We start from the raw sequence: 14,701 nt of genomic DNA on the forward strand, positions 1-14,701 counted from the left end.
CACCTCCAGTGGTTCCCTATCATCTCCAGGATCAAATATAAAATCCTCTGTTTGGTTTTCAAAGTTCTTCATAAAATGATACCTTCCTATATGTCCAATCTTCTTACACCTTTCCCCTACTATGCAAATATTTTTTGACCCACTGGCACTGGCTTCTTTGCTGTTCCTCACACAAGACACTCCATCTCCTGAACAGTAACATTTTCATTAGCTGTCCCCCAAGTTTAGGATCATTTCCCTCTTCATTTCTACATCTTGAATTCCATGGCTTCCTTCAAGCCTTAATTAGATTCTTCAGCTTGTCCTCTCCCTCTCCCTCTCCCTCCACTTGTACTCTCCAAAGGAAGGTAAATGTTGATGGCTGGAAGCTGTATAGTTAACTTGGGGTTTACTGACAAGATTCCTTCCATCCTCCCTTCTTCTTTCCCTTCTTCCCTCCCTTCCTCCCTCTCTCCTTTTCTTTCTTTCTTTCTTTCCTTCTTTCTTTCTTTCTTTCTTTCTTTCTTTCTTTCTTTCTTTCTTTCTTTCTTTCTTTCTTTCTTTCTTTCTTTCTTTCTTTCTTTCTTCCTTTCTTTCTTTCTTTCTTTCTTTCTTTTTCTCTCTTTCTTTCTTTCTCTCTTTCTTTCTCTCTTTCTTTCTTTCTCTCTTTCTTTCTCTCTTTCTTTCTCACTAAACCTTGTAATTCATAGATTGGACCACAAAAGGTCCCTGCCCAAGTTCTACTTAATGGCTATATTTTCAGGCCTCCTGGCTCAGAATAAATGTCAATAGTAACTGTTTCTCTTTTGACCAGCAACCCTGAGGGTCTTCCCTTACCAGTTGTTTTTTTTAAATTAAAGGGTCATCCATTAACTCACTTCTTAAAGAGGCCTATTCACTGAATGGGTGTTACCTCACTCAAGTGAGAACCTGAAAAAGACTTAGCCTAAAAGGGCCAGGGTCTCCTATTGCATCCAGGAACATCTCCAGTCATACTGATGAATATCTGGCCTCTGGACCCATATGGCTCTGGAGGAGAAAGTGAGCCTGGTGATCTTGCACAGACCACCCTCACTCAAATCAAAGACAACTTCAAGTCATGTCATTACTTTCCTGAAGTTATGGTCCTCTTTGAAAACAAAAGACAATCACAACAACTAGATTCTTACCTTATTCAAAAAACCTTTCCTGATCCCCCTTAATATTAATGCCTTCTTTCCATTAATTATCTACAATTTATTCTGTATATGTCTTGTTTGTAGGTAGTCATTTTCATATTGTATCTCCCATTAGACTATGAGCTCCTTGAGAGTGTGGACTATCATTTGCATTTCTTTGTATCCCCAGTGCTTAGTATAGTGCCTGTCACATGGTAAGCCTTTAATATATGCTTCTCAGATTGACTTAACTCTGAGTCTCCCTCTACTCATGTGTAAAATAAGGATAATAGTCCTTGCATTTCCCACCTCAGAGGTTTATTTTGAGGAAAGTGCTTTGTAAGCCCCTGTAATTGTAATGAGGATTTGAAGATCTTCCCTGCCTCTTGTATTGGCAAACAGGTATTTAACACTTGTTTCAGTTGATTGAATCAAGTATTAACATCCAGAACTTGTGAATCCCACAGTGGGAGGAAGTTGCTAATGTAACAGGATGGGGTGGAACAGGGAGGAGCTAATACCATATATATATATAAGGAAAAGCCCAAGCTAGAGAGCCAGAATTGCTGAGAGAGAGCAAAAGAGAGAGAGAGAGAGAACTGCTAGGATCTTGAGAACTTCTACAAATTGAGACAGAATGGAGAACAGAACTTGTGGTGGCAGAATGGAGAACTGAGAACTGAACCAATAACTGAGAAGAGAATTGAGAAGAACTGAAAAATGAGAAGAGAGGAGAACTGGGAGGAAGCATGGCTATGGTGCCAGCATTTTGTCTGTTTGTTTTGATGTTACTTTGTCAGATTCATCTGTTGATAGAGGATGGCATTGTTGTTACAGAAGCACTGGGACCATACTGGTGGTTCAGAAGCATTGAAAGAGAATTTTCTTGTTTTATGTTTACAGAAATCCTGGAAGAGGTTATGAATGATGTTTTAAGACATCCTGAGACTATACTGATGATTTGTGTGATTTCTCAGACCTTGTTGTTGGGTCTATGTTGATTTCAAAAGCAGAAAGTAAACTGATATGGATGCTGGCAATGTGTATGAGTGTTATTGTGGCTTTGTTAAGCTTTGTCTTCCCAGGAACAGAAACTGTGAATGACTTGAGGTGGACTAGACATTGTGAGCTTTAATATGGAACAGGAACTGCACAAGGAGCTGGACAAGGAACTAAGAGCGGTCTGCCTTTGAACTCAGGTGACAGTTGGGTAGATTCAGGAAGGATCTGGGACCATGGAAGAGGAACCATGGAAGCTGAAATCCTGCCTCAAGTCAAGATGAAAAGACTTCTCCTTGGGTATTTAATGCAAACTGAGAAGATCATGATTTACTGTGGCCTGGGGTGGAAAACTTGGACTTTTACATTTAGATGATTGAGTTAAGGACTTCTCTAATTAAGAAGAAAGAAGACTTTTTAATTGAAAAGATTAAGACAATGTGACATGGGGTGGAGAACTTTGACCTTTGTATTTTCCTCCTTAAAGATGATTTAATTAAAGACTTAATAAATGATTGAGTTACTAAATAACTGTACTTTGTTTAAAACTATGTGGCCACTTTGGTGAAAACTATGTGGCCATTTTAGTGATAAGTTGTTATGTCATAACATTGTGAATGCTGTACTTTGATTTCTGTGAATGTTTTGCCTTAATTTACTGATGAATAAATAGAGAGTTGACTATACTATGTAATCAGAACTTTGAAACTGTTTACAGCAGCAGTCCTCTGGACAGCTGCTTGTGCTTGACTTTATAGCCCAAAACTTCCATATTATTTTGATAATGGTCATGAGTGTCATAATGAAATTAAGAAGATAAGACATGGCTAAATCTGATATAAAATAGTATATTATGGGGCAAAGGAGAGATCTGGGCAAAGATATCTAATAAACTTTGAGCAAGTACAAATTATTTTTAATAACAAGGAGGGCTTAATGGAGGAGCTGACACTTTAGGATGAAATTGATACAAGTGAAAAATTCTATTAGAGTTCCTCAAAACCCCCAAAATTCTTTTCTCCCCAAAAGCTTTAAAGCCTTATTTACACTGAAGTATAACTGACTGAAAGCAGATAAAAGGTTTTATACTCTCAAGGCAGCTAGGTGGTACAGTGAATAGTGCACTGGCCCTGGAGTCAGGAGGACCTGGGTTTGGATCCAGCCTCAGACACTTAACACAAAAAATAGCCCTGTGACCTTGGGCAAGTCATTTAACCCCAATTGCCCTACAAAAAGCAAATATATATATGGTGTTATACTCTCTCAAGAGTATTTTACTATGCAGTTAATGGCTTAAGCTAAAGGATGGAAGTCTTGACTATAGAATTTCAGGCTTCATCTAGAAATGAAAAAGAGTCCAGGGTGAGAGGTGAACAACTAGACTAGGATTTGTCTGTGCTACTGGTAACCTCCTGTTTTACTTTATGAAAGAGCTCTCCTTATTGAAGGTTAAAACTGCTTCATCCTTTCTAGTCAACACTGCTCTAGTTCCATTTGGATTCATCCTTTTTGTAATCCTTGATATTCCCAATTTTCTCTCCTTTCCCCTTCTGTTTCTTTTCCCATTTCTGCCACAAGTGGATTACCTACTTTTGAACACTCACTGCTAAATGCTAAGATTAATATCCTGGAGAAATATAATCACAGATGGTTGAGACACATGCTGATTGCCACTTTTCTTTTTTTTTTTTAAGCAATTGGGGTTAAGTAACTTGCTCAAGGTTACACGGCCAGTTATTTCTGGGTGTGGTACTAAGTTATCTGAGCCCAGGTTTGATCCCCAGGTCATTCCGACACTGGGACTGGTGCTCTTACTCACTGAGCCACCTGGCCACCCCTTGATTGCCACTTTTCATGTGCCACTGTAAGGACATGTTTAAATGAAAGAGAGATAGGGAGGCTCACTGGTTAAGATGAAGATTTCCCAAAAGGTAATAGGAAAGGATTCCAAATCCAAACTTGAAGATGAATACTTTAGGTGGTTGATGATTACCACCCCCAAGTACTTTTTAAGAAGCTAAGAATGAAGAGAGACCTGTGAGGGGAGGAGGACACTTCCTAATTAGTTATGAGGGAAAAATAAAAAAAGTATCAAATGTTTTCTTCAGATCAGCTCCCCAAAGATTCACTTTTTAAGACAACAATTTTATGTTATCATCAACTTCTCCTTGAAAGATCCTCCCACCCTCCTCTCAACCTACTAAATGTCAATTATCCATGTGCTAATTAGAAAGAAAAAAGAAACTTGAGGAATAATGTTGTAGCAGGGGCAGGGGTTGATGTCAAGAACATGTGGATCAGTAGGCAACAGATTTGCACTCAAATTATGGCCCTGGCTCTAACTAGCTGGTTGGTTTTGGGCCATTCCCTTTATTTCTCTGAGTCTAGGAAGAGAGAGACAGAGACAGAGACAGAGAGAGAGAGAGAGAGAGAGAGAGAGAGAGAGAGAGAGAGAGAGAGAGAGAGAGAGAGAAAAACAGAGAGAGAGACATATATGGGCACATACATACATATGTGTGTATGTATATATGTATGGTTTTGTCTTTTTCATGGGTTTGGGGTAATCATAATCAGAAATAAGAGGTGAGGAAGTGTTAGAAAACTAACAAAAGTTAGAAAAATGAAAAGACAAACAATTCATACATTGTTTCAACACCTTTTTGAATTAGAATAATAAGATAATAATTCATAATAATGTTAGCAAAGATACTGGTATATATGTATGTAAGTATACACCCATCCTGAATATTCTATACTCACATTGTACATGTCTTTATACACACACATCATCTTGTTTGTTCCACCCAACAAGCCTATGTGTTACTGCAAGCATTAATATTCCCATTTCACTACTAAAATACTGAGTCATAGAGGTTGAACAACTTGACAAATATCTCATAGGTGACTGAAATCTAGGTTTTCTGATTCATGTAAAATGTTTTTCTTTTCTCAATTGTCATATATATATATGTGTGTGTGTGTGTGTGTGTGTGACATTTAAAAAGTTAAAGAAGCATAATTTCTGGATAATTAGTCATTTTATTAATAGAAAAAGTCAGTGGCACTCTCAAATGCTGAAAATCTTCATGGTTCATATGCCTTTGGTAAAGTGGGTGTTCCAGAGGATGACAATCAACTCTGATTGGTTAACAAGTAATGAGAAAGAATGAATATTACAACAAGGGTCTGGACCTCTTCTAATGAATTTTTATGATGTCATTTACTTCTAAATTACCTCCAGTCTTGGGCAATCTAATAAAAAATAATATCCCCAACCAAAACTGAGTAGAGCACAATGGGCTTCCTCATCTTAGATTAATTTCCTTTTAAGACTGGGTAAGGTCTGACCACAATTGAGAAGAAAGCTAATTCAGCCTTCAGGGACTTAACTTTACAATAAGAACTTTAAAGAAGGGAGGGACTCCAAATCTCCCCAAATTATTGCTTATTAATAATCATTTCTCTTATATAGACTATTTTTAATTGACTCATATATGTGATTTTACTGGGATAGAATGCTCCTGGTAAAGTTTAAAAAAAAATACCCCCCCCCATCAATGCATATTAACAATTTTGCTGAATCTTATAAATTCAATGCCTAGGAGTACAGAGAGATTAATTGACTTGTTCAGGGTCACATAACCAGACTGTGAGTGTCAGCAGCAGGACTTGAAATTTTCTTCCTGACTCTAAGAAAAGCCCTCTTTCCTCCACATCATTATGTTTCTGTGCTCATTCCCAAATTCATTACTTAAGGGTATTGACTCTCATCCAGTGTGATAACTATCCTTCCAGCTTTATGTAATTTGTAATGTGATAAGTATGGCACTTTTTTCCCTTTTTCCAGAACATTGATACAAATGCCGGCAGAAAGTAACACCAAGGACAGATCCCTAGAAACCTCCCTCCAAACTGTACATCAAGCACTAATGCCTACTCTGAATCCAGCCATTTAACCATTCTACAGAATCCATCTAGTTGTACTTTTGTCTAATCTGTGTCATTCCATCTGTTCCACAAGAATAGCATGAGAAAAAAATAAGAAGAAACCAATGTGGAACAGAGTTTTCATCAACCAACTTAAGATTTCTTAAAAGATGCCTATAAGAGGGTGTCTAGGTGGTGCAGTGAATGGAGCACCAGCCCTGGAGTCAGGAGGAAATGAGTTCAAATCCAGCCTCAGACACTTAACACAAAAACCAGCTGTGTGACCTTGAGCAAGTCACTTAACCCCAATTGCCCTACCTTCCCTTCCAAAAAGCAAAAAAAAAAATTAAAAAGATACCAATAAGAAATGCAAACAAGAACATAACAAAGGATAAATATGCAAAAGCATGGCATGGTTCCATATGAATAGTATCAGAAAATTCCCATAGCTTAAAGACAGTTCAAATCATCGTTGATGATATGCTTCAATCTCATTGAATCATAGAATTTTATTCTTTAAAAAATCTTTTGTAGATATCTAATTTCATTCATGTAGCAAAAGGAAACTCCATAACATAATACCACATAGGTGATCATCCTACCTATGCTAAAAGACCTTCAGTAAGGGGGAACCCATTATCTCTTGAGACAACCTGTTCTGCTTTCAAGTAACTCTCCTTACTAAGAAGTATTTCTTTATGTCAAGTTTCATTTCTCTTTACAACTTCCATATTTTACTCCTGGTTCTTCTCCCTGGGACCAAACACAATGATGTCTAGTTCATTATTTTTCCCGCAAGAGTAGTCTTTCATTTACCTGAAGACAGCTATTGTATCCCTTCATTTTTTCTTTCTCCAGTTATAAAAACTCAGCTGCTTCAAATGAATCCTTATATGGCATGGACTCAAATCCCTTGATAGACCTTGTGGTCCTCATTTAGATAATTTCTAGCTTATTAATATCCTTCCTAAATGATTTCAGTGTCTATTTTTTATTGCCATTGGAATTGTTTCTCTAAGTCTTTGGAATTTAGTTCTTTAGGATTTCCTTTCCCCCCTGCTCTGGCTTCTCCTATAAAAAGGTCAGAACATGAGATATGAACAGAATACTCTAGATGTACTTAGAACATGGCCATAGTAGGTATAGCAGACACTCCTTTTTTTTTTTCCTGAAAGCTATACTTCTCTTAATGTAACTCAAGATCACATTACCTTATTTTTTTTTTACTACATTGCATAAGGTTTACTTAAACTGGGATAATTAAAATCCAGTTATTTTTCAGACAAGTGCTGTCTAACTACACTACCCCATCTTTTTTTTTTACTTATTAAGTAAATTTTTTCAATGCAAGCATAGGACTTTACATTCATCCCCATGTATTTTTATCTTATTAAATTCCGTCCAATATTTTAATCTGTCAATATCCTTTTGTATATTGACTTTGTCATATGGTGTTGGCCATCTTTCACAGATATGTCATCTAAAAGCTTGATAAACATTAAATTTATGACTGTATTTGAATCACTGATAAAATTGTTAGGAGTACAGTTTTCATACCCCACATGGCTACATTCTTCTGAATTTCATCATGCCTTCCAGAATTTCATCATCCTATGAGATCAGGTTAACCCTGAAACTCACAACTCCTCAGTACCCCCTAGCTATGAGGAACCTCACTCCCTGTTTGGAGAAGGTAGAGGGTAGAAAGTAGAGAGTTCCTTCCAGATCCTCCATTTAAGAAAAACACCGAGCAGCCCTCTCATCATTTGCCACCCAGCTGCTCTTTGTTTTTAAAACTTGGACAATATCACAAGCCTGGTTAGTGGAAGAAGAAAAATTTGAATACAGGTGCTAGTACACAAAATTCAGTCCTCTTTCCAATATACTTTCTCTCTCTCTCTCTCTCTCTCTCTCTCTCTTTCTCTCTGTGTCTCTCTCTCCATAAATATACACACAGAAGAAGACAAAAAAGTGAAAGCTCCTACGTCAAAAGCCTCCAAGAAAAATATGATGATGGAAGAGCTCAAAAGGGATTTTGAAAATCAAATAAGAGAAGTAGAGGAAAAATTGGGAAGAGAAATGAGAGTGATGCTAGAAAATAATGAAAAATGAGTCAACAGTTTGCTAAAGGAGACTAAAAAATATACTAATTTAATACTAAAGGAGACTAAAAAACACTAAGAAAATAATGCCTTAAAAATAGACTGGGGCAGCAAGGTGACAAAGTAAATAGAGCACCAACCCTGAAAGGAGGGCAGATTGGGGGAGGGGTAGTCAGAAGAAAAGAATTTTGAAATGGAACAAGGTTAAAGGAGAAAATAGCATAAGTGGGGAGCAGGATAGTATGGAGGTAAATATAATTAGTCTTTCACAACATGTCTGTTATGGATGTGTTTTGCATAAATACACATGTAAAACCCCATTGAATTGCTTGCCTTGTGGGTAGGGAGGGAAAAGGGGAGAAAATTTTAAACTCAAGTTTTAAAAACGAAAGTTAAAAAAAATTTTACATGCAACTGAGAAATAAGCAATGGGGCATAAAGATCTATTTTGCCCTACAAAAAGTAAGGGAGGGCGATGGGGGGATGATAGAAGGGAGGGCAGACTGGGGAAGGGGCAATCAGAATGCATGCCATTCTAGGTGGTGGGCAAGGGAGAGATGGGGAGAAAATTTGGAAATAAAAATCTTGAGGAAATGAAAGTTGAAAACTAAAAACAAATAGCTAAATAACTAAAAAAAAAATAAATGCATGTTGCCTGCCTCCCTGTTCTTGATGAAGCTTTGCTTACTCTTTGAGACTGTTGCTTCCTTTTCCTAAATATTTATTCAACATTTGTTTCCCAAGAATTAGTTAATTTCATTTACAATTCAATATACTGTGCAATTTCATATTGTTTTCCATTTCTAATGTTACAAATTCTATTCTCTTCCTCTTTTTGAAAACTGAAACAGTATTTACCCTCTCTACTCAATGTATTGATACTGTGTTCATTCACCATATTCTTTCACATATTATGGACAATATTTCTACAATTCTAACAGTTGGTTCTTTCATTAATAGAAGAGATGGTTCATCTGGGTCAGTTTATCTGAATTTTTCAGGGATATCTTGATGCTCTCTGAGTATCTCCTTATTTGTACTAGGTATCAGATCCCTCTAAACCACTCTTCTCATTCTTCTCATCCAAAGGTCATTTTCCTAGGCAAAGAAACTGGAGCAAAACAAAATTAAAATTGTAAAGTGTTACCTGCACTCCATTTTCCAACCCAAGTAGTGATTCTGTCCTTTTGGATTCCCCATCCCCCACTCTTTTGCCCAAATATATCATTTTTTTAAAAAGTCTTTTGTCATCCTTAGCATTCCTTATCACTCTCAGCTCATTCTGGACTTTATCACTCTTCACACTATACTTAAAAGGCATTTACTTATCTTTACCTCCTTTGACCTGACTTTGTTTCATCTTCTATACCTATCTTTTAAAACTCTATGTATTTGTGGATACAAATTTAAGGCAGCATGTTTTTCTACCAGCTCTTTTTTGGGGCTTTGATGTGAACTCCTGAACAATTCAACTGCTATACTTCCTTCGCTGTGGCTACTATTTGTGGTATCTAAATTGGTGGATGTATGACTGCAAAGGTGTGTATATTGTACACATATGTTTATGTGTATCTATTATATAGATATGATAAGAGATACACACATACATAATGTTAGTTATAGTTTGGCTTATATTTATTTATTATTCCCATGGTTAACAAAGTGTTTGCCATATAGTGAGTCCTTATTAAGTGAATGTTATCTGCCTGTTTTTGATGAAGCTGAGCTTACTTTTTGAGACTATTCCTTCTATTTTCAAACCGTTTAATTGTATTTTCTATAACCAAGTTTTATATACAAACTTTATTTATGTATATACATATGTGGTATGTATCATACAAATTATATGTAACATGCTGTATGGCTAGATCACTATATAGAATATGAGTGTATATATAAATGCATATACTACATATACATATGTGTGTATATACTCACACACAAAGCCAAGTTGGCAGGCATGTTACTGTATAATATACATATATGCATATGTTTGCATACACACATATACCTATAATCAAGTAACACATATGTGTGTTAATATATTTATAGTATATTACATAGCCTGTTTATAAATTATATGCATGTTTAGAGATATATGTATACACATAAATATTGTGCACATATATATGTATATACATGCATATGATATATATATACATGCACACACACATATACCTGTATACATATAGAGCCAACAAGACAACCATAGATAGTAGGCAACCCAAAGCATTATGGAAAGAAGCAAATAAGTATTTCTGAGCCCACCTCATTATTCATATTCATATCTCCAAAATTAATATTTTTTGTCATTGTTGTTTAGTTGTGTTCAACTTTTCATGACCGTTTCCGATGTTTTCTTGGCAAAGACAATGTAGTGGTTTGCCATTTCTTTCTCCAGTTCATTTTATAGATAAGAAAACTGAGGCAAACAGTATTTAGTGACTTGTCCAGGGTCACAGAGATAGTAAATTTCTGAGGCCAGATTTGAACTCAGGAAGATGAGTCTTCCTTTCTTCAGGCTTGGTACTCTACCCATGGCACCACCTGGGCAGCTGCATTGCACAATGAATATAGCCGTGGGTTTGGAAGTACACAAACTAGTTTTTATGAGATCAAATCTAGTCTCAGATACTTAACTACCTGTGTAAGCCTGGGCAAGCCACTTAACCTTGTTTGCCCAAGTTCTTTATCAGCAAAAAGAGCTGGAGAAGGCAAGACAAACCACTCTGGTATTTTTGTCAAGAAAAGCACAAATGACTCAGAGTCACACGGGACTGAACAAGAACAAAATAAACATACTAATCAAGAAATTCAATGAGTAACTCATTCAAATAATAAAAAAAAATAGTTTACCTCTATATGATGCATTAAGGTATGCAACATGTTTTACATACCTGGATGCATTGTATACCCACAATGAACCCATAAGGTCAATGGTATCATTATTCTCAATGTGTAGATAAAGAAACAGGCTAAGAGAAGCTGTCACTTGTAAGTTACACAATTTCTAAGAGTCTGAGGAAACATTAGAACCTAGGAGCCTCCAAGTCCAGTACTCTATTTCCTTAGCCGCATTGCCTCAATCACACCCCATAACCTGGAGAAGTCCCATTTCTTATCCATGTTTTCCCTATGGCCATGTCATAGAAAAAAAAAATTAATGTGGACCTGTCATACCAGCAAGTATTCTGCAACTGTTAGTCTTGGAGGGTAGTGTGAGAATGAGAGTGTAAATGACTGTCTCTGAGTCGCACAACTAGTATGTGTCTGCTGCAGGTATGACCTATCCTTAGATGTTCCTGCCCCGAAGCAGTCTTCCTCTATCTGTTAAACCAATGTATCCTCTTGTATAGAAAACCGTGTTCTTTAAAATACAATTAATGCTTGCACAGTATCTCTCCTTTTGCAGAAATTATATTGATATTAAATTTTAAAAGTTCCTCCTAGTGGTCGAGATCCAGGTTGCCCCTTAGGCAAATACCATCACTCCTCTTGATCTGTTTTCTCATTTTTAAACCGGACATCGGTTATTATTACCCTACCTTCCTCACAAAACTGTTATGAGAATCTATAATGATAAGAATCACAGAATTCCATATGTAGAAAAAAACAGTGGAAGTCATCTAGTCCAACCCATAGTTAAAGATGAATCCCTACTAGGACATACCTGACAAATAGCCATCTAAGGAGAAAAAAACACTACCTCACAGGCAGACGATTCCACTTATGGATAATGCAAATAAATAGGGTTTTATGAGCCAAAATTAGCCATGCTGTAGGCATAAAAATAACAATAGAAGCTCCTATATTTGAATTTTTTGTCATTAAGCACCTTCCTTGCAATACTCATAGTATCCTGTTCTATTTGTACAATGGCTAGTATATAATGCATGCTTAACAAATATTTGGTGAATGAATGTACTTATTGAAGGAAACCACATCCATTGTGGGAAAATAACAATAAAGAAATTTCATCAAACTTCTTTATTTGGAAATAGGGTTTGCTCTCATGGATCCCTGCTTTTCCTGTGGGCAACATTCTATCATGTGCACACACATGTGTGCATAAACATATGTGTGTATATGCCTATATGCATATGTGTATATACACATACATACATAATACATATTATCCTTACACTTCCAAACAATCTCTTTGATCTTCCCCATACTGTCCTACAAACAAGAAACAGTATGACTGACTTTTGAACAATCCCACTGTTTTCTTGAAAGAAAATATAGCCTTGTAAGCCAAAAATTGTCAGGACTTTTCTTGCCTCTTTGCAGGTACAGATTATACTTAATAGGTTGAATTAGTGAAAGAAAGAAATCTGTCTTTGAGCCAAGCACATCATTTCTCTATAACTAGTGATTTTTTTTTAAAAGAATCAGTTTTGTAGTTCATAAATGCCTCCCTCCAGTAACGTCGGGACTCACCAGTGTAAGTACTGATTTGAAAAGATTAGCAAATTGGACTGCTCTATTCTTTGACATCTCACAAATAATTTTGAAAGCATCTCTGCTTTCCTCTTTCCTCTCTCAAATATCAAATTCCCTCTGTGGGGGAAAAATATGAACAATAAAGATGGTCTTCAGAGCTCCTCCATCCTGCTTTTTTATATTGGTGGCACATCCTTATTTAACTCCCACTTGGTAATTCATCACACCTTAAGGTTGCTCAAAATCCTGCCTATTCCAGCTTCTTATCTGGCCCTGAGTTCTTCAATTTATAGGTCAGAGGATTTATAGTAGGAAAGAACCTGAGAGCTCACCTAGCCCAGCTCTCTTATAGAGATAGAATCTGAGAATCAGGGTGAATCCCTCCCTCCACACCTCAGCTTCTTAGAATTCCTCATTTCCTTGGAAGCTCAGTTCAAATGTCATCTCTTACAGGAGGTCTTTCTTGCTACCCCTCAGCTGCTAATATCCCCTGCTCCTGGTTACTTTGTACCTATTTTATACTTTATTTCTTATCCAATGTCTCATTTTTGTTCTTGAGTCATCAGTGCCTAACACTGCTGACAAAGAATCACAAACAATTAATGCTTATTGATTGTTTTTTTTTCTCTTTCAGTTATAAACCTATGATCTTAATAATCATTTCAATTCATTACTATTCATTGTGTCTAGTATGCACAAGGCATGGTACTGAACAAAGATACAATGCTTCCTCTCAAGTCATTTATAATCTAGTACAGGGAATGACATGCACACAAATAATTAGGATATTGGGTAGGAAGATGGTAAACCCACAACGATAAGCTCCCCTCCCCTTTTACAGACAAACAATCTTCCTAATATGCCTTGTGCTTTCTCACCTTGCTGCTTAGTCTGTTGTTATCTGCAATAACAGCTGTGACTCATTAGGCTGAGTGAGGAGACATGACTAGTTCAATGTCTAAAAGCTGAAGCGTGACTCAGGCAGTCAGGAAATGAATAACATGATGCCCAAGGCTACTGAACTCAGGAAACTCCCTCCTCTAATCCCTTTATGGAGACCATCCTATTGCCTTGTGACTTCACATGTAGACCTATGGCTGAATGCTCCTGAGGGGCAATTGGTACCTGCTGAATGTACTCTCTTTTGGCTAAATGGAAAAGGCTACCTCATGTTACTGAGGAAATTATTTAATTTTAAATGCCAAGGTTTCATATCAATAAGTCTTATGCCTTAGTCTTTATGATGCGGTAAGCAAACTCCTACTTCATGCCCATAACTACTTGAGACTGATTTGGGCCAGAAGGATGGTCAACTTTCTCACCTAGGGCACATCATGTGGTAGAGGACACCTATATCATGCCATTTCCCTAGCCTTAGAGACTTTCCTTCCTCCTTTGGCCACTTGAAATTCTCACCCTTCAGTATTCAGCTCAAACTGAACCTCCTCTGGGAGCTCTTTCCTAATTCTTCCAGGGACAAGTGTCACTCCTCTGAGTTCAAAACCCTGATTAGCTATACCATTCATTAGGAAATTCACTGGGTATCTTGTGGCATTTCTTGAACTGTTGACTTCTGGTTTGTTAACATTAGACAGAATATAGTGCAAAAGTCAGGGCTTTCTTGGTGTTTCTAATTTTGCTCTATTCTGGCCACAGCTAGATATCACTGCATATTATTGGTGCTGGTCTTTTCCCATATTTATTCCTTGTCTCCTTAACTATGATTATAAGCAGAGGTATGCTAGAGCCAGCTTGATGTCACTCATGAGAGCCAATTGTTAAATTTTTGTCTCATTTCCCTTCATAATGTGTGAACATTTACATTTAGGAAACAGGCAAATGCTGCAAATTGGGGCTTGTTTTATTATTCGGCTGACTGTCTAGACTTAATTAAATGATGAAGAAAATGTTAATTATGCAGAATAAACTTAAAAAGGTATTGTCATGGGGCAGGGAGAATGCTTCTTAAACATTTACCAGTATACCCCTGGTTATGAACTCTAGAAGAGCAGAAATATCATCTCACACAACTTAGGCTGTCCCACAACACTAGCAAAAGGTCTATAGTCAGTGGGTGGCCATGGTATTTTTGCT

Source organism: Petaurus breviceps, unplaced genomic scaffold (genome assembly GCF_028583685.1).
Source record: "Petaurus breviceps papuanus isolate PSGF00001 unplaced genomic scaffold, PetGlider_PUasm1.0 98, whole genome shotgun sequence".
NCBI lineage: Eukaryota > Metazoa > Chordata > Mammalia > Diprotodontia > Petauridae > Petaurus > Petaurus breviceps.